At 47.0% G+C, this 20,377-nt stretch overlaps 1 protein-coding gene, 1 long non-coding RNA gene and 1 other non-coding gene across 6 annotated transcripts in view; 1 reads left to right on the plus strand and 2 right to left on the minus strand.

The window, feature by feature from the left end:
* Positions 1–1,677: 1,677 nt before the first annotated feature.
* Positions 1,678–1,749, minus strand: TRNAE-CUC (transfer RNA glutamic acid (anticodon CUC)). The gene has a single exon. It is a non-coding gene; the product is annotated as a tRNA-Glu (tRNA).
* Positions 1,750–3,937: 2,188 nt separating this feature from the next.
* Positions 3,938–12,567, minus strand: LOC109281154 (uncharacterized). The gene is made up of 3 exons (XR_002087715.2): positions 11,821–12,567; positions 6,025–6,112; positions 3,938–5,388 (listed from the first exon to the last, which is right to left on the minus strand). It is a non-coding gene; the product is annotated as an uncharacterized LOC109281154 (long non-coding RNA).
* Positions 12,526–20,377, plus strand: part of NCOA7 (nuclear receptor coactivator 7) — a 155,505-nt gene continuing 147,653 nt past the window's right edge. For 2 of the 4 annotated variants that reach the window (XM_019479498.2, XM_059733519.1), the window contains exon 1: positions 12,889–12,978. The gene's annotated coding sequence lies outside the window, so the exon portion shown is untranslated. Of the gene's footprint in view, positions 12,616–12,888; positions 12,979–14,038; positions 14,117–20,377 lie in introns of those variants that run through there. The other 2 variants (XM_014611046.3, XM_059733518.1) reach the window with 2 other exon arrangements.

The following is a 20,377-nucleotide window of genomic DNA, read 5'->3' on the forward strand; positions in this document are numbered from 1 at the left end:
CTTTACTCTGCAATTCTGGTTTGTTAACAGCTCCTGGTAGCTCTTATTTCACAGCCCTGCAGACTATTTTTTTAAATTCATTCCAGTAAAGTTATATTTGGTTTTGCTTCAATTATTCTTAAACTGAATAATAGAGCCCGAGGCCCCTGGCATATTAGTTTCTTTTTTTTACCTGGAGAAAAATGGGTGCTGTGTTATATGTGATGATGGACAACATCATCTGCACCCCCTCTCCTTTTCAGAATCCGAGGTCTACCCATGTTCTCATTAGTTTTAAACCTGACACCTACTAATTGCAGCAGGTGCCCCCTAATTCTGGTATTCTGGGACTCGGTGAGCAACAGTTCCTTGCCTGCACATACTGCACCATGTCTGGCTGCAGCAAATGGAGCAAGTGGCTGGGAAAAGGAGATACCAAGCACCATTGCAAAGTTCTCCATGACAACATTCTCCCCTTGTACTCAGCCTCAGAGAGGCTGCAGCTGGAGTTCTGTGTCCAGTTTTGGGCCCCACAATTCAAAAAGGATGTGAAGAAGCTTGAGAGAGTCCAGAGAAGAGCCACGCGCATGATCAGAGGTCAGGAAAACAGACCTTACGACGACAGGCTGAGAGCCATGGGGCTCTTTAGCCTGGAAAAGCGCAGGCTCAGGGGTGATCTGATGGCCACCTATAAGTTTATCAGGGGTGACCACCAGTATCTGGGAGAACGTTTGATCAGCAGAATGCCCCAAGGGACGACGATGTTGAATGGTTATAAACTACTGCAGGACCAATTCAGGCTGGACATAAGGAAAAACTTCTTTACTGTCCAAGCCCCCAAGATCTGGAACAGCCTGCCATCAGAGGTGGTTCAAGCGCCTACATTGAACACCTTCAAGAGTAAATTATCTTGTAGCTTATCTTCCTGGGATCCTATGACCCCAGCTGACTTCCTGCCCTTCAGGCAGGGGGCTGGACTCGATGATCTTCTGAGGTCCGTTCGAGCCTTAATGTCTATGAAATCTATGAAACATCCAGGGCATTACCAAGCCAAGCCATCCCTCTGCTGCCTGGCTGGCTGTGGTGGCATGAAGCACATCTCTGGCTTCATCTAACAAAGAAACCGTGGGGAGCTGAAGGTCTTCCTGGAGAACATGACCTGTGACAGTGACGCTTTCTCCTACACCGAGCATGCCAAGTGCAAGACCGTGACTGCCACGGGCATAGTCTACATGCTGAAGCGCCAGGGTCACACTCTGTATGGCTTCGCAGCTCAACTCACAGCACCAGAACCCTGTTCACTTGGTGGGACCCCCTCAGGGTGTCGTGGTCCTCTATCACAGTGCCCCCAGCCCCATCCCCGTGTTTATGTGCATTGCCTTGGCACACAGGAGCCGCAGTCACAGAGCAGAGCCCACTTGTGCCAAGTGTGGTAGAAACCAGGGCCCAAAGGCAGCACAGAGGTGTCCTTTCTGCCTGTTTGAACTGGGTCCCAAGGGGTATCCCCTGCCCAGCCAGCTCCAAGAGCACACGCAGCTCAGCAGGTGCCCTACCCACTACCCGCCTGGCTGCACCGGACCCAGGAGTCCCTGCTGCTCTCTGCCCCTGCCAAGCCCCGTGCAAAGGGATGCAGTCAGGGACACCCCGCCAGTGCAGCTGTCTCCACCTAGAGACAACACAAAAGGAAAAATAGGAACCTTCCCTGACCGGGAATCGAACCCGGGCCGCGGCGGTGAGAGCGCCGAATCCTAACCACTAGACCACCAGGGAACTGCTAAACTTTTTCGCCCATGTGCAAATTCTGCTTCCTAGCCCCGCCCCTTCTCTTTGTTATGCCATTCGTCATTGTCGTGTAAACCCTACTCGAACCTCCGCCCCCCCACCTGGCCCAGCCTCTTGAGCTGCTCCAGCCTGAGTGCTTCCTTGCGCCGCTCCCCCACTGCGGGCGATACCACTGTCCCGAGAAGCGGGGGGGAGGAGGGGAGGTAGTGAGATCATTCCCAGAGCTTAGGAGGGAAGCACCAGAGCGGCTTGCGGGGCGGGCTGGGGGCGGGCAGGCCTAGAACGCGGTGCGGGGGTGTTCTGCGGTGCAGGGTGTCTCAGCAGCGGGGGCGGGAGCGGAGCTCGGCTCAAAGCGAAGGAGCTGGGGAGAGGAGAGGTGGCTTTGCCGCGTGGTGCTCGCTCCGGGCGGCTCAGCCCTGTTGCCGGGGCGCGGCGTTGTGCTGGAGGCCCGGAGTCAAAAGCGGGCTTTTGCTGCGGGGTGGGGGCTGCAAGCATGGCAGGGACGACGAGACGGGGTGGGGGGGCTGTGAACTGAGCCTTTCCAGGCCGCTGGCATTTCCCCAGTCCCTGAATATGTACTGTGTATAGTGTATATCCACTGATATAGTGTATAATACATAGTGTGTGTGTGTGTATGTATGTATAGTCACATCTCAGTTGAAGCAGCAAAAGCAACTGGGGGAATAAACACATACATACACACACTATATACTATCCACATATAGATGTGATATACTATACACACACAGTATAGTTATTTTTCACAGTTGAAGCAACAAAAGCAACTGGGGTCCTGGTGGTGTCTGTGAAGGCAGGTGCACACTTCTTGGTTTCAATCCCTCCCTGGCAGGATGTATACATCTAATAGCTATGAACACTCTCCATGCAGAACTCCCACTGACTCCAAAAATCATTCTAATATAATCCAGGGCTTCATCTGTGTCTATCCGTCCATGACGCTTTTGGGCAACTGCATGTGCCACCGAGAGGCCGGGTTGCGATTGGCTGCGCAGGCCCCAGTTTGAGCTGCTGCTGGGGAAGTTTGTGGTGGTGGCGAACATGCATGCCCCAGCAGTGGGGCTTCCCCACGCCTCCCTGCCTGAGGGCGAAGAGGGGGCATTGTGGTGGCAGTGCTCCCCCTGATGCCCATTTCTGATGCCCCCCAGGACAGCCACTGGGGAAGGGGAGGCAGCAGGGGCTGGCAGGGGAAGGGGAGGCAGCTGGCAGGGAGGGAGGGGAGCTGGGCAGAGGGAGACAGAAGTGGGCTCACGGTGGTGGCTGTTAGGGCAATAAGGGAGGGAATGTGGGGCTCCGAACGGGGCCCTGACAACAGCTGGCAGGGAGGGGGTGAGGAGGGAAGGAGGCTGTGCAGGGCAGGGCAGGTGCAGGGCAGGGGGAGGTGAAAGGCAGGGGGCAGGTGGCAGCTGTTGTCAGACCAGGCGGCAGGAAAAAAAGGGAGAGAAGCAAAGGGAGGTGGTCACAGTGGTGGGGCCCCACTGCTACCTGGCTCCTACAACAGCTGGCAGGGAGGGAGGGAGAGAGGGAGGGGAGTGGGAGGGAAGCTGGGTGCAGAGGCTGGAGGAGGCGGCGGCGGACAGAGGACCCAGGTTGTTGGGTTGCCCTGAGAATGGGGAGAGGCTTATCCTGCCTAGAATGACCAACCTGTAACTCCCCAACTTGCAGTCTTCAAGTTGGCACTTATCTTGGTCAACCCTTAAGGTTGTTATGGAAAAAGCAGGTGTGGCTCAGAGCTCAAAATTATTTTAATGTGCTTGTTACATCATGGCAGGTCTAGTAGTAGGAGTAAACTGGCATCTTCTGGATGCAATGAGTGGCCATTAATAACAGACACCCATTGATGGCCATTAATAACAGACCCTCATCTGGATATTTTTGCAAATATTTTGTGGAAACCCCATGTATTTTATGTGCAACTATTATGAGATCCCCAGTCAACAGCTATATTACATTGGTGTTAATTTGGACAGCACTGTTTTTCTAAACAATTATCCAAAGACAATGTGTCACAGGGGTCCTGGGTTAATGTTATCTCCCCCTTTTTTGTTCAAGTCATTAAATTGAAGTGTAAATAAATAACCAAATAGAAAGTTTTCATTGTAAAGTAACCACGCGCCAAAATAATACATTCCTCCATGGGAGTAGAGAATTCAGAGAATGCTTTTTTCTCATTTTATTTGGTTTGTCTGTGAGTAAGAAGAACTGAAACAAGAGACACCATGAATCTTGCATATTTTAATATCCAGACACTGGACAAAACTGACCAAATTCTGGAAGCCCACAATGCTTGGGAAACTATTTTCTCACAAATAAAAAACAAAATGACAGGCCATTTGTTCAGTGCTACTTGCACTTCCTTTGTTCATGGTTTTCTTAGGCCAGGTCAGATAGGTGTATTGGTTTTTTGGTAAGATTTCTGTTTGAAAAAGCCAAAAGCATCAACAGTGTTGATATCATGCGGATTTCTATCTTTCTGACATAGGTTAAATTGCTTGTTAAACCCATGTAAGGCATACTGGCAAAAACATTATTTGTTGGTGTAAACTGTGTCTGTATTAGGAGGGTGCTGGAATAGCAGTAAATCTCTTCTAGAGTAGGCCTCTAAAACCCTTAAGCACAGGAAACACTGCCCATTTCCCTCCTTCCTTTTTTTGTTAAATATAAGCTAAGTTTCCTTATATCTTCATGGTAGCAGACAAACACTTGAAATTGTGATTAAATGCTTAAGAGTCTGAAGGTAAGAGTGACTTAAAAGTCTCAAAGCAAATTAAAAGAAACCCTAGGAGTGGGAGATTGGTGGTTTTGGTTTTTTGGGGGGGCAGGGTTTGGCTTTGCTTTGGCTTGACAGTACTGAATGTTTGGCTTCACAGTGCCTTCTAATGACTGTCCTTTTTGTGTCATTTAAAAGATTTCATGGTTGAATAAGAATGGCTGTGTTAATTCATATTACGACAACTTGTTCTAATTGATTGCTTTTATATTTGGTGACCAAGGATATTTCATATTTTAGGCCAGAAAGGAACCATTAGATTTAATCTGACCTGCATATCACAAACCATTAATTTTACCTGGGTACTCTTATGTTGATATGTCACTTCAGTTTAACCAAAGTGTTCTGGACCTCAGGGAAAGTAAATTGTGCGTCTCAAGTAAAAAACGAGACACTAAAGTGTAACCAATGACTGAGTGCCCCCCCTGCCTTGCCAAGTCAGAGAATTGATTAGGTGAGAGATGCCTATGTGAATCCCAGCAGAAAAAGTCTGCAGAAGGTCCCTGCCAATCTGACCTGAGGGAAAATTTCCTTCCCAATGCTAAATCTGGTGATCAATATAACTCTAAGCATGGGAGCAAGATGCACAAACCAGGAGACTTCTACATTGCACTGATAGCAGCTTTTGAAGACTTGCTTGAGTTAGTTTGGATATTGACGACAGTCTGCTCAGCAGCAGGTTAATTGCCCTAGTATTTAATTTACTCTGGAGTGTTTTTGCAGTGTGGCCTGAACTCTGTGCGACCATAGCTATACTGTTATAAAACCTGAGCTAGCTTGGCTATGATTGAGTTGCAGTCACTGCAGCGTAGACATTCTTTATGCCAGCATTTCTTGACCTGTGGGTTGCAAGAATCTATGAAAGGGTCTCAAACAAACTTGAAAATGGATCAACAAACTTTAAAAACAGATTCTTCTTTAAAGGAAAGAAATGTGGGAAACTAGCTTTTCCCTTGCAGGCTGGCAGAGTTCCAGGCTGTGAGGGGCTGCTTGGCCCCCCCCCACATACTGGGAGGCTGGTGCCTGGGGGCAGTAGGTCAGGACTGGCCATTGATGTTTACAAATGGGTCCTGGTAAAAAAAAGGCTGAGAACCACTGCTTTATGCTGCCTCAGAAAGGTGTGCCATCTCCAGGTGTGACCAATCTCTGCTATTTCAGAGGCAGGTGAAGACTATCTCAAATTGCATTTGCCAACTGTGTGTTTGCAGAGCATAATACCTTTCTGATACCAGGTGTAGGGAACTGGCTGGGGCAATGCAACTTGAGACTTAATTAAAATCTGTCTTAATACAGTCTTGCAAGTTAAGAGCATATTTCAAGAGAGAACTGAATTGTCTGCACTTTCTTTGTGTTAAAACCACAAAAGATCCTTAGGCTCATACATTTCAGCATTACTCTCTCTAGCTAGAAAGAATTCTAACCATTTTAGTGAGGATTCCTGTATCACAATGTGAATAGTAACATAAAACATTTACCTTACAGTGGGTCCTGGGTATGCCCATAAACAGCATCCAAATGGACAGCCTCCTGGCAACATGGGGCTGCTCATGGCCGGGGTAGCCCCTATAAAATATCACAATGTTGCAACCTCCAGAGTAACTTGAGTATAGGGCAGGTGCGGCTGGTGAACTCAGACTCATGGGGTGGGTGGAGCGGTACATGGGAACCGGGGTTGGGAGTTTGCAGCCGGCTGGAAGTTGGGGGGTTTGCAGCCTCCTGGCTGCACCTGCCCCCCACCCCCACTGCTGTGTGATGCTACACCTGCCCCACCAGTCTGAGTTCACCATCTGTACCTGGTATAGAGTGCCTCAAAACTCCCACTGCTTTGTGGGTACTCCAGGGTTTGAGAGGCTAAAGAACATTGCCCTGACTGAAATGTGCCCTTGCTGAGGCATTAGGCAGTCAGCAGCAGCTATAATCTGTTCCTCTCTGGCAGAAGCTACAACCATCGAGGCAATGAATGTCTGGACTAGGGACAGAAGTTACACATAAATTGGTTTAAGTGAGCAGAAACTGGTTTAAACCTGTAGCAAAACATTCATTCAGTGCACACAAACCAATTTCAAAATGGCCAAAATTGGTTTGAGATAAACCTGGTTGAATATAGTATCAGACTTAACTGATTTGGCTCAAACCAGTTTAGGGAACTTCATCCCCAGACCCCTTCCTGGCTTAAGTTAAACCAGAGTCTCCCAGCATCCCAGCATGCTCTGCAGCCCTGGGCTGGGCTGGGCTGGGCTGTGTTCTCTGCTCCAGTGGAATAGGGCTGGCCTTGCCATGGGTGATTGGTGCCTCCTGAGTATGGGGGAGCACCAGCAGCCGATCGCCAACAGTGGCAGTGGGTGTCTCCCAATGGCAGATCGCTGACTGGGGGGCGGGGAAAGGAGTGTCAATCACTGACCCTGGAAGTGCTGGCAGCAAAACCTGAAGTGCCACCAATGCTTCTTTTGGCGCCCCCACTCCACGGCCAGCGCCAGTCTCACCGGGGGCACTGGCTGGCACTTCTCTCAGTGCCCTCACTCCCTGGTCAGCGCAGGCCAATCTCAGGGGGGGGCCCCTGTGCCTCCCTTATGGGCCCCAACCCTCTGCTTTTTAGCCAGAGCAGGGGTGGGGGCGTGGCCAGACATTGGCCCCTGTAAGGCAAAGCAGGCAGGGAAGAGGTTTAGTCCCCCCTCCCCTGTCCCAGCAGCACAGACCCCAGCTGGGATCTACCTGGGCAGGGTACTGAAGACCCTGCTAGGCATTTCTCTGCTCACAGCTCCAGTGGCGAGGGCATGGCCAGCTCCAGCAGCAGCGTGAAGCAAATGGAGATAGGGGTATAATTCTCCCATCTGTCCCCTGTCCCAGCAGCACGGATCCCAGCTGGGCTCTGCCTGGCCAGGGTGCAGCAGCTTGTATCAGGGTTCCCCCCCAGCTTTCTCCTGCAGGCATGGGGACATGGCCCCCTGAGGCAAAGGGGGCAGGGAGAGGGTTTATTCTCTCCTCTGCCCCAAGGGAATGCAGCTGGAGTCTGCTAACCCTGATCACTGCCTCTGCCAATCGCTCCCTGGGCAGGGTGAGCAGGGAAATAAGCCCCCTCCCTGCCCGCTTCGTGTAAGGGGCCATGTTGGTTGGCCTATGGCCACACCCCTGCCCCTTCTGCTGGAGCGACAAGGGAGGAGAGATCCTGACAGGGCAGGAACCCCTGTGATGGTGTCCTGGGAGCACAAGTCTCTTCCCAGTTGGGGGCTGCACTGCGGGCAGGAGCGAGGCAGGCAGAGCTACTCAGATTGCGTGGGGTGAGTGACAATTCAGGCTCTGGCTTTTTGAATGTCTTTCCCTAGCACTGGACTCAGTCTGGCCTTTGGATTTCCCTAGTCTGGCCTTTGGATTCTATATGGTCTAAAGGGGGGATGGTAGGTCTTGGGCAGCCTCCACTCCTCCACACTCTTGCCTAGATGTACATGTTGAAGATCTTGCTGACTAGACCTCTTACACTGGGAGTTAATTAAGATTTATTTAAGATTTATTTGCTCCTGGCTGCCTGTCAAAGATGACAGGAGCCCAGGGCAGTAGGACCCAGGGGGAGCTGGCAGCAGGAGGCAGGAGCCCAGTCCAGCCCTGCCCCACCCCCAGCCATTTCCCTGCTTCCTGCCCCTGCACTGCTCCAGCTCCCGGCTGCATGTGGCTCCCGGCTGCATTGCAGGACTGGGGAGCACAGGACTGTGCTGGTACTCTGTGTGCATGTGCGTATGGTGTGTGAGCAGGGAGGGACTGTGTGGGGATGTGTGTATGTGCCAGCAGGAGCAGTGTGTGTGTGCGTAGGCAGGGGCAGTGTGTGTGGTTTTTTTTTAGGACAAGTCCCACACGCTTACCTACCATACACATGCACCCACACCTCCCCTCACACTGCCATACATGCAGACCCCCATCCCCAAACCTCCTCACACACTCCAGCCACCTTCCCCCAACACACAGCTCCCCACACCCACTAACACCCCACATCTCCACACACCCACGTGCTCCCTCACCCCACATATCCACATACCCACAGCCACCCACAAATGCACCTGCCACAATATAGAAGTGTAAGACTTCATTTTAAGCTACTGTACAATCACCTCTATGAGCACTGTACAAATGCATGTAAATCAAGACAGAAATATTTTTTGAAATCAAATTAATGAATGTTATAGATGTTTTGTTTTAGAGTGTAATTTGGTATTTTTTGCCATCTGGTTCCAAGATGGCAAAACCCCTTGCTGAAAGTAGTACTTCCAGGGACAAGGGGAGGGACATCTGGCAGCAAAGGTCAGGGGTTAGGGGCCAGGACTTCCTGTCACAAGATGATGATCAGGGGGCGGGGCTACCCATGCAGCCCACAACAACTTGCTAAAACTCAGTAAGTGGGCCTCCACCTGAAATAATTGTTCACTCCTTCTTACATGGACACCATGATCCAGAGCAGCAGTGGGTGCCTACTAGAATTGATAAAGCTGAAACAGACCTTGCTTCCCTTCCTGGGAAGCAAACCTGAGTTGAGGAAGGTAAATATGAGCCACTAAACCACAAGGGACATCCTAAAGGTGCCATTGCATGTTCTTATGTGCTAATGTGAAGGTACACCAGTCTCTTTTCTTTGTATAGCTAACTTGTATTACTGAGGGAAACAATATCCTTCCATTTTATGTCTCTTGTGGCTTCCCAGATGTAGCTAGAACAACTCATCAGTAAAACTGTTAGTTATTTTGCCTCCTGCTAACAGAGAAGCTGCTGTTTGGGCGTATATCAATCTTTCCAAATGGTGCAGGAATACAATATATGAAATAGAGCTTTCTGTCCACTTATGAAGAAGAAATGTCCATGAGCAATCAAAATGAATAGAAACCAACAGTCTGCTATAAAAGGCACTGTAACCCAAAGCTTTCGGATTTCTCTATCCAAATCTAAATCTAACCTTGTAAATAAGTGGTCTGATTTTTTTTTCAGATGGACTGTATAGCTGCATATGACTGACAACTGTATATAAATACATGGGTTAATTTAATTTCCTCTGCTAACTGGTTTTGATTCTAGTCTTATACAAATTCCAAATATAGTAAGGAATTAGTCTGAGGTTATCCTTAGTTGTCTTAGATAAAAATACTTTAAGCAGACCAAGAACAGTGATTCTCAGCCAGGATGCTGTGGTACCCTACATGCAGTGAGATGTTTTGAAGAGTACTGTGAAGTGTGTTGATTGAAAGAAGCAGGTAAGAGCAGGCTCAAGCTTGTCACTGCATGGCTGATCCTTCATCCCTGCTGCCTGGCTCTTTTGCAAGGAAGTAAGCACTATAATCTATGTTTTTTGTGAATTTACTAGCACCCTTCAAAAGGGTTACTATTCAAAGTGCCCACTCTAGTATTTAGAAAGATACTGATGTGTCTTGATTTTCACAAGGGCTTTTAAATTATATTGATATGGTTGCCATGTCATCATAAGCTCTTCCATTATCAGGCTTTTATACCTGTCTGGAAATGAATACCATTGGAGCTGAAATTTTATACCTGTTTGCAGTACAAAAGGGAAATTTATGGAAAAAAAATTAAAATGTATCATCCAGTCTTTCAGTAAGATCCATCTTCCAACCCCTAGTTTTATATTTGTCATAAACTGGGATGTGTCTGGTTACCTTTCTGTAGCACAGGGGTGGGTAATTACTTCGGCTTACTGAGTTTTGGCAGGCTGTTGAGGGCTGCACGAGTCGTCCTGCCCCTTGACAGGTGCCCCATCCTCTGATCGTCTGCCCCCTAACCCCTGACCTTTACCACCAGAAGTCCCTCCCCTTGCCCCCAGAAGTACTCCTTTCAGCAAAGGGCTTTGCCATCTCAGAACTAGAAAAACACCAAATTATATTCTAAAAAGCGAACATCTACAGGATTCATTAATTTGATTTAAAAAAATATTTTTGTCTTGATTTACATGCATTTGTATAGTGTACACAGAGGTGATTGCACAATAGCTTAAAATGAAGTCTTACTCTTGTATATTGTGGGGAGTGGATATAGGTTTGTGGGGGGCTGTGGGTGTGTGGGGTGAGAGAGCATGTGGGGGTGTGTGTGTGATGTGGGGTGTTGGTGGGTGTGGGGTTTGTGGGGTACTGTGTGTGGGGGGAGGGTGGCTGGAGTGTGGGGGGGTATGGGTGTGGGTGTCTGCATATATGGCAGTGCAAACACAGAATCTCTGCTCTGGAAAACTTCCTTTTAACCAGCATCCCTTCAGTCTCGCCCGCTTTTAAGTTTAAAGAGCAATAGTATAGCAATCTGACTGGGTTGCATTAAAAAAAAATGTACCTAGGGCATGTGTCCTGCAGAAGTGAAAGCCATAATCTTAAAGAAAATCTACAGGTAGTTCAAACTTCATGTCTCATCTCTGGAGCATTTACTCCAAGGGACCGATTAGGCATTTTAAACATTGTGCTCCAAACATATTTAGCTCAGGATCTGTGGATCCGATGGTCTGGATTGTTAGCAGTTATTCTCTGCTTCCATTTTATTTTCTATCAGATAGGATTTAAAATACTGTGTTGATTTTAGCAAGGTTCAATTTGCTAGTGTTTGTGAAGCACTCTTAGGTCCATGTATGGAAGGACAAAGTTTTAAATATTGTTTTAAAATGTAAACTTATACATTCCAAAATAAGTGCATATGTGTATGTGTGTTTATATTTAAAAAAAAGGTGTAGACTGGGGCTTAGCATTGGTGGGTGTTTACACTTTTGGGGAAGTAAGTCTTGCATATAAACATCCTAACAGCTATGCTACTTTAAAATTATTACATAAGATAATATTCAAGAGCTCATGTGAAGCATCACTTGCTGTTATGCATTATTGCTTACAGTATTATCAGAGTCTAAATTTATGAGCTTCGGGGATTTTGTGTCTAACCTCAGGCTTTTGGCCTGCAGTGCCGGAATCTATGGATTTACTAAAATCCTGGGGCCTGCCTCTGAAGTCTCAGCACTGCAGCTGGGAGCATGACACAGAATAGACTAGAGGAGGAAGAGAGGGATGGGTTCTAGTTAGGCTGGCTGCTAAGAGCACAGCCCTGCTACATGGAGTCACCCTTTTTTTGCACTTATTTATTTTTGTCACTGTCCCTCCTCTCTTCTTTTTTCTGTTTCATGTGGAGAAAAACCCCAGCAGGCCAGAAGCAGCACGTGCAGCCAGGAGGAAATCTTGAGGCACTTGTGTTTAAAACAAAAAATATCTTTATTTTTTGTGGTAATTTTCCAGTTGACATTTGAGATTTACCTGAATGTGGTCATTTTGGTCACTTCTGCTTCGGGGGGATACAATGTAGCGCCAGCTGCATTCAACTGCAGGTTTGGGCCTTCTAAGTTAAAAAAAGAAATAAAATAAATGGCCTTTCTTCCTTGTTTGGCTGTTCAGATCCTGAGGCCAACCAGCCTTTCTGTCTCTGTTTTTTAAGGCTCCAGTTTTTCAAGATTTCAGTCCTAGGGCTAGCCGGCTTGCCCGTCTGTCTTTTAGGATTTCAGTCCCAGGGCCAGCTGGCCTTTCCGTGTCTCGGTCTTTTACGACTCCAGTCTTTCAAGATTTCAGTCCCAAGACCAGGCAGCCTTCCTGTCGGTCCTTTAAGACTTCAGTCCCGAGGCCCAGCGGCCTTTCTGACTCTCCATCTTTTAAAACTTTGGTGCTAAGGCCAAGGCGGCCTTTCTGTCTCTCTGTCTTTTAAGATCTTGATGCTGAGGCCAGCCTGGTTTGTTCCCCTCAGCCTGGCTTTTAAGCTTAAAGCTGCCCGTCTGCAAGCAGGCTGGCCGAGAGGAACCTCGGCAAAGCGAAGCAAAGCAGCCGCCCTGAGGCCTGGCAGGGAGAAGCGCGGCCCTCCCTCAGAGGAGGCGGCAGCGGGGCAGGGGCGCTCGGGGAAGAGACTGGAGCGGGGGCGGCGGCGCGGCGCGGCGCGGTGGGGCGGGGCCGCGCGGCTGGGCTGAGCCGCGGCGGCGCTGGAGGCTTGTCTGCAGCAGAAGCCGGAGCCGAGCATCCCTGCACCCCCGGGGCTGCCTCCCGCCGGGAATGCCCGCTCGCCAGGTGCGCAGCCGGGGGTGGGATACGCGGGCTTGAATGTTGCAAAGGCGGCAGCGGGGCGCAGCACAACAAGGCGGCGGGGCGAAGTGCGTGAGCTGGGCGGGGGTGGGGGCGCGGCGCTGCTGTCAGCCCGCGCTGCGCGTTTGTCCGCGTTGCTGTGTGCGGGGCGGCGTCCCCGGCAGGACGCACGCCGGGTGGTCGGGGGGAGCCCGCGGCCCCAGCATGCGGATGCGGAGACCCGGCCCAGCCCAGCCCAGCCCTTCCCTTCCCGCGGGAGGCCTCCCGCCAGCCTCCAGCCTGTACCACAAGGAGCAGCTGGGATCCTCCCCCCTCCTTTGGCACTGATTTCAGACGGGCAGCAAGCAGGTGAATGGCAGGAGTGAGGGTTTGGTTAGCACATGGTCTCCCCCACCTAACCCCCCCCATGTGTTTTTTACCTAGTAAACCCTCCCAACCAGCTGCTTAGTTTTAGTAGCAAACTAGCTACAGTGTTGTTGCCCATCTAACACCCCCCCCAACCCACTACTTGTCTTTATACCTGTCAACCCCTCCCAGCCAGCTGCAGCCTTACCCAGCTAAACCACCTGTAGTTAGTTACCCGTCTAACCCTGGCAGCCAGCTCCAGGGTTTTACCTCTCCAGCCAGCTCCCTGGTTTGGTACCCAGACCAGCTCCCTGTTGCTACGGATCTCTAAGCCTCTTAAACTTATGGGAGGTTTGAGGCCTGGGAAAACAGGGGTTGTCCAGGGAGGAGCCTGTGAACTCAGACTCTGTCAGTGCCCCATTGTATTTCTCTGTTTTTAACCCTTTCCCTGTATGCCTGGATTGTTGTCGTGGTTTTGCAGTCTCTGCCTCTGATGCGTCAGTCTCCAGGTGGCTTGCTAATGCAACTCAAAGCATCCTAACATTGGCTCTTGATAATGTTTGTGCTACATGCTCTTTTCCTCACTGGGCCCCAGGAGTCCTCTCTGTGAACTGGGGTGTTGGTTGCAGCCGTGTTGATCTAAGGATAGAGGCAGACAAGGTTATTTGGGTAAATGCAATATCTTTTTATTATACCAACTGAATAGTTGGACAGTTTGTTCTAATAAAAGATATCACATTTACCCAAATAACCTTTTCTGTCTCTGTTAGCTGGGCAGTGAAATCGGTGGCCAAGAAGTAGGGTTGGGTGTGCAAAAGTGAATTAATTTAGACCCGGATCTTGCTGGTTGGTCTGAGCAGGTGCAACTTGGCACCTGGCTCATCCTGATTGACTGCATTGGGACTCTGTGGGAATAGAGGGTTTCACCTGTGCTGAGGCCATCTGCTGTCTCAGGGCCTTGCTGTGTAGCAGCTCTTCCCTTGCCATTAGTCTTTGAAGCTAATACTCTATATTGGATTTGTTATTTACTTAAAATCTTTAACCATTGCACTTCTGTGAGGCCATTATATATTCATGTACTAATACAGAATGATGGACTTCTAAAATGGGTGGTGTTTAGGATTTGTTTGAAACTGCTGTGGTGAGTAATACTGAGGACCTGTATTTGGATAATATGTAATGTGCATCTTGAAGGAATCTTTTTAGGCTATTGAATAAACAAATACTAGCACCTTTTTTTTTTCCTTCAAAATGAATGCCGGTATTTTAAGTCAAGAATAAAAGATCACTGCATGTTGCAGAAGGAAACATCAAGAAGTAAGTGTGTGTGTGTGTGTGTGTGTGTGTGTGTGTGTGTGTGTGTGTAAAAGAAGATTGTTTAAACAGCCATACAGATCTTGAAATCTGAAAGCATACCAAGAATTTTAAAAAAATCCATTGTCTAATTCTATTCCTCTCTCTAATCCTTGTATCTAGAAAATGTCTATACATTAACTGAATAGTAGACTGAAACCTGCAAAGGTTATAACCCTGAGTAATTTTGCTCCTTTGAGAAGTCATAATGCAGTCAATAAGACTACTGAAAGGTTTAAAACTTCTCAGGATTGCCCATAGTCTTTTTAATGAGTCAGTATTGTGAGTTTCTCAATATTGAGATCTTTCAAGAAATTCAGTACTTGAAATTTTTGAAGAACATGGAAGCTCTGTGTTCAGTGCTCTCTCTTTCTCTGCTACCTAGCACAGACTGAAATGAGAAATGCTTCTAGAAAATGTGATGCATACACATGAAGCATACAAACTTGGGCCTGTCGGCCTCTTGTCTTTTCCCCAAAGGACTGTTCTCTCATGATATCATTTTTCTGAATGGCAGAATCTCTGAGGCAGCTATGATTCTAATTTGTCATCTCTATTGTTGAAATGATAGCTCCTCTCTTTGAACTTGGAGTGAATCAAAACCAGCTGAAAGGATAGGCGAGAGGTATTTGCTAGAGCAGTTCTATTCATTGTCTTCTGTTTTCAAGAATCTGGAAAATATAAGCAGGATTACTCAGGTATTCATATACAGTATTTCACCTCCATATATATCTTGGAGACCTGTTTTTTTCCCCTGCTGCATGCTGTTTGCAGATATCACAATATCACATGGCTTCTTGCATTTCGTGCTGAAATGTGGCTGAATTCAATTTGGAAAATGAATTCAAGGAACAAATGCAAAGATACTATTTGTTCAGAAAGGGTTTTTTGACAACTCATCCAAATGAGATCGCTAGGTGAGGCCAGTAGTCACAAGAGTGAGCTGTTGTGCCTATACTACTTTTCAGAGAATAGTGTTCAGAGACTAATATGGCTATCTAACTCTCTACCTTTCAGAGAGGATGTTGCAAAGATGGACATTCACATTTAAAAACTTTATTGAGGAAAATGCTAAAATTATAGTTGGTAGGTTTGGAAGACATCATGGGACCCTGTGCTTGGTACCTATGTAGGTACACAATTGTTGTATATTAACACAGTTAGACATGCAGCCTATGTTAGTTTGGGATTAAGTAATTATAACACTTCCATGAAACTCTGTGGTAGGAGGAGAAACAGGACCTCGCACCTGGGGTTCTGCACAGAGTTGGAAGGCCGAGAGACATTCTAGACAATGAGTGGCGTGTTGTGTACAGTTGTTGTGGGGAATATTGAATAATATTAGTGGTGTTTGCAAGAATCCATAGTATGCGGGGATGGTCTTTTTCAGCCCATCTCCCTGGTCTTGCCCAGGGTACGAGCCAGTAAATTGCTGTTCTTGGCAGCTGGGGATTACACAAAAGATAATTGTCATATAAATGGAGGACAAAGAAAGCTCAGTATCTCTTTTATGCCAGTAGGCATTGAGGGGAAATTTGGAACGCAAATGATGATGGAGATGTCTCATGCCTGTATAGCAGAGGATTGCTTAATGGATGCCAGGCAAAGCAGCATAGTCAAGATTTGCTTTCTGGTCAATAAGGGGGAAGAGATTTGTCATCCTTCCAATTCTGGGACAGTTATAATACTACATTCATCTGGTTAGAAGTGCTGACCTGAGGCAAATAAGTTGATGGTCCCTGCTCTTGTATTAATAGAACTTTCTGTATGTTGGCATCCTGTTGAGGATGAAAATGAGTCTGTCAGTCACTTCTGAAATATGCTGGGCCTGAAAACAAAATCTGTTATAGTAGGCAGCATCTAGGTGGGCTCGTTAATAGCTAGAATTGTTGGACTTTTCCTTTACAATTATGTACCATTTATCAATTGCATTGTTCAATTTTAGAAGTACTCAGAAATTGGTTATTTCATTTGTAAAAATCCCGATGGCAAGTACTCCATGTATTATATCAGTTGGACTCCTTTGGGACATTGGGGGTTCAACCTTTTTGGCAGGCATGCCACAAACTAGCCTTGCACTTTCCCTGGGTGCCACTCTGATACCCTTTCTCTGCCCAGTCTGTTGCACTGCTTTTATCCTCCCTACTCTGTGCTCTCTGCCTGATCTCTGCTCTGCCATATGGTCTGTGCCACAGTCCAGCATCCCCTCTCTGATTTGTGCATGCCACACAGAAGCCACTTGTGCCATGTGTTGGCCACCCCTGCTATTTCTTATTTTTTCTTTTCTTATCTTGCTTCTTACCTGGACAAGTTGGCCTCTTGATTCTGTGATCTCATAGTAAAGGATATGCAGATTATACTTTCTCCCACCCTTTCCTTTTGTTTAAAAAAAGGCTGCCCTGCCTATGCTTCTTCAAAAAGCAGAAGTGTAACTGTCAATTTGAGAAGTTAGTTTCAGTTTCTAGAGAACTTGTGTATGTTGTAGACTTTGGGGTGTTTCTAAAGGATATGTTGCTTCTAGTGCCTAAGTTAGCTCAAGTAAAGCTAGGACAGGAAAAATACATGGCATTGTATTGTGCCATGTAGCCTTGCTTGTATATAGTAGGATAAGAAAGGACTTTGACTAATAGTCTGACCTAGTGCATAACACAGGTGATAAAACTGAACCCAGTGATTCCTATGTTAGTTCTAGTTCAATAGCAAGTTATTAGGCTTATTTTTTAGAATTATTTGCAGGCTTGATTATAGCCTTCAGCTAATGCAGAATTCAACATATCTCTATGCAAGCTGTTGTGGTGATTATTTACTCTTTTAAAAATGTGTGCAATATTTCTGATTTGAATTTAACTTTTATACATACAGGATCGTGTTGAGGCTTGGTCTTCTAGATTAAACAGCTCTCTTCTGTCAAATATTTTTCTTTCTACATACATACTGCATGTATATATAACCTGTCTCTTTCTTAGACCTGAGGAAGGGCATTTGATGCTTAAAAGTTTGTCCAGGAGCTCTCCCAGCTATATAGTAGATCCATTAAAAGATATCATAAAACATTCTTGCTACCCAAAAATACATGCCTCAGTTAACACTCTAAATTCTTAGTGCATGGCAAGTTTCCAGCTCTTGAGTCATTGTTATGGCTGTTTTTGGAATACTTTCCAATTCTTCAGTATTGTTTCTGAAATATAGGAACCAGAACTGTATACATATTCCTGTAAAGGTCATATTGGTGCTGTTGGATACCTTTCCTCCTATTTGATGGTTTTTTCTTATACACCCAGGGATTGCATTCACTTTTTGGCTGCAGCATCTCATGAGTGGAGCTTGTGATCCACTTTGACCATGATGTCCTTTTTTGGTATTGCTGATTTTGCAGATGTAACCCTCTTCCTGTAGTTCTTAGATTTCATAGACATTAGGGCTGGAAGGGACCTCATAAGATCATAAGGTCCAGGTCTTAAAAGGCAGGTAGTCAGCTAGGGTCAAAGGATCCCAGCAAGATAAGCATCCAAATGTTTCTTGAAAGTGTCCAGAGTAGGTGCTGGGGTGTAGGTTGTAGCCGTGTTGGTCTAAGGACATAGGCAGACAAGGTTCTTTGGGTGAATCTGATATCTTTTATTAGACCAACCCAAATATTTGGAGAATAGTTATTAAGCAAGCTTTCCGGTTCAAAAACCCTTCGTCAGGCTAAGGAAGTTTCAACAGTTGGTGTGTGCTCTTCCTGGATGGAATGAAAAGGTGCTTGCACCACCCCTGGAGGGAAGTCTGCTCCAGGCCTTGGGAGCTCGGACAGTAAAGAAGTTTTTCCTTGTGTCCAGTCTAAAATGGTCTTGCAGGAGTTTGTGACCGTTGGACCTTGTCATCTCCTGGGGTGCTCTGGTGAACAGGTGTTCCCCCAGATCCTGATGTACACTCCTTATGTACTTACAGGCTGCCACCATGTCACCCCTGAGCCTGCACTTCTCCAGGCTCAAGAGTCCCATAGCTCACAGCCTCTCTTCATAAAGCCTGTTCTCTTGCCTTCTGATCATGCACATGGCTCTCCTCTAGACACTTTCAAGCTTCTCCAGGTCCTTCCTAATTGTGGAACCCAGAATTGGATGCAGTACTCCAGCTGCAGCCTCACCAAGTCCGAGTACAGTGGGAGGATGACATTCTGGGTCTTGCTTGAGATGTATCGGTAGATGCAAGCCAGAGTTTTGTTCATTTTATCAGTTGTGGTATCATATTGGTGGCTCATGTTCATCTTGTGATCAGTCATGACCCCCAAGTCTCTTTTGGTCATGGCAAATTGGCTTGGGGGTTGCACACAGAGAGTGGTAGTAGACGGGTCAGTATCGACCTGGAAGGATGTAGGCAGTGGGGTCCTGCAGGGCTCAGTCCTTGGACCTGTACTCTTCGATGTCTTCATCAGTGACTTGGATGTGGGCGTGAAGTGTACTCTGTCCAAGTCTGTGGATGATATTAAATTGTGGGGTGAAGTGCACACTCTGGAGGGGAGGGAACGATTTCAGGCAGACCTGGACAGGTTGGATAAGTGGGCAGAACACAATAGGATGCAGTACAACAAGGACAAATGCAGAGTGCTGCACCTAAGGCATAAAAATATCCAACACACCTACTGACTGGGAAATGACCCTCTCAGCAGCACAGAAGCGGAAAGGGATCTTGGAGTTGTAGTGGACTCCAAGATGAACATAAATCATTAGTGTGACAAAATCATCAGCAAAGCTAACCATACTTTATCATGCATCAGAAGATATGTGACAAGGAGGTGATACTTGCCCCCTATGTTACATTGGTCAGACCACAGTTGGAGTACTGTGTCCAGTTCTGAGTGCCTTACTTTAAGAAGGATGTGGATAACCTCGAGAGGGTCCAGAGCCACTCATATGGTTAAGGTTTTACAGGCCAAGCCCTGTGAGGAGAGACTAAGGGTCCTGGACCTCTTCAGCCTCTGCAAGAGAAGGCTGAGAAGTGATTTTGTAGCCACCTACAAATTCTTTGGGGGACACAGCAAGGAATTGGAGATGTTCTGTTTACCAGGGTGCCTCTTGGGCAATGGTCACAAATTAACAGAGAGCAGATTTAGGTTAGACATCAGGAAAAACTTCATGCTAAGGGTGGCCAAAGCTTGGAATGGGCTTCCAAGTAGGTAGGTGCTCTCCCCTACCATGGGGGTCTTTAAGAAAAGGCTGGAGGTCTGGGCTGGCTGGGGTCATCTGACCCCAGCACTCTTTCCTGCCCAGGTGATGATCTTTTGAGGTCCCTTCTGACCCTAGCATCTATGAATCTATGGTGCTAGCGAGTGTAGCATGGCTGAGCCTGTAAGTGTGATGTGGGTTTTTATTCCCGAGGTGGAGTACCTTGCATTTCTCCGTATTGAAAGCCATCTGGTTTTCATCTGCCCACACGCCCACCTTGTAGGCCTATAATGCCAAATTATGACAATTTTGCCCAAATTATGGCATTTTAGTGTCTCCTGCACCCTTGCCTAAACAATTGCATGATTCTGATGAAGCAATATCGTTAATCTGTGAAGAGAGCAAGCAAAAAATACTCTTGTTCACAAATCTTTACTGGTTTTTATATTTTAGAGTCCCCTGTGATCCTTTCCCTATACAGGTAAAGAACCATTCCTGTGTATAAGAAGGGGTGAGAAAAGGGATCGTTTAGGTTACCCCATGGAAATCCATATTAAAATCAATTACTTTCTGGAACTGCAGCCTGATATGGACCAACTGCAAAGGCATCCACTTCTCTTCAGAAAAAGTCTTCTAGTCCCTGACTCATTCTCAGTCTAATTTAAGATTTCCTAATGGTACTTTCTCTTTCTGTGCGTTCTGTAGTCTGAGTTCTCAGCGTTCCATACCACACACACCATCTGTTTCATTTTCTGGTTTGTTTTCATTTACAGTGTTCAAAACCAGCACAATAATATGGAAAAAGACGAGTCATGAATATTTGTGAATATTGCGGTCCCCTCAGTTACAAGAGGAACATGTATGGATGGATGTCTGCCATATCCCCTTGTTCTGTGTTCTCAGAG

The sequence above is a fragment of the Alligator mississippiensis genome, chromosome 1 (genome assembly GCF_030867095.1).
Source record: "Alligator mississippiensis isolate rAllMis1 chromosome 1, rAllMis1, whole genome shotgun sequence".
In the NCBI taxonomy this organism is placed as follows: Eukaryota; Metazoa; Chordata; order Crocodylia; family Alligatoridae; genus Alligator; species Alligator mississippiensis.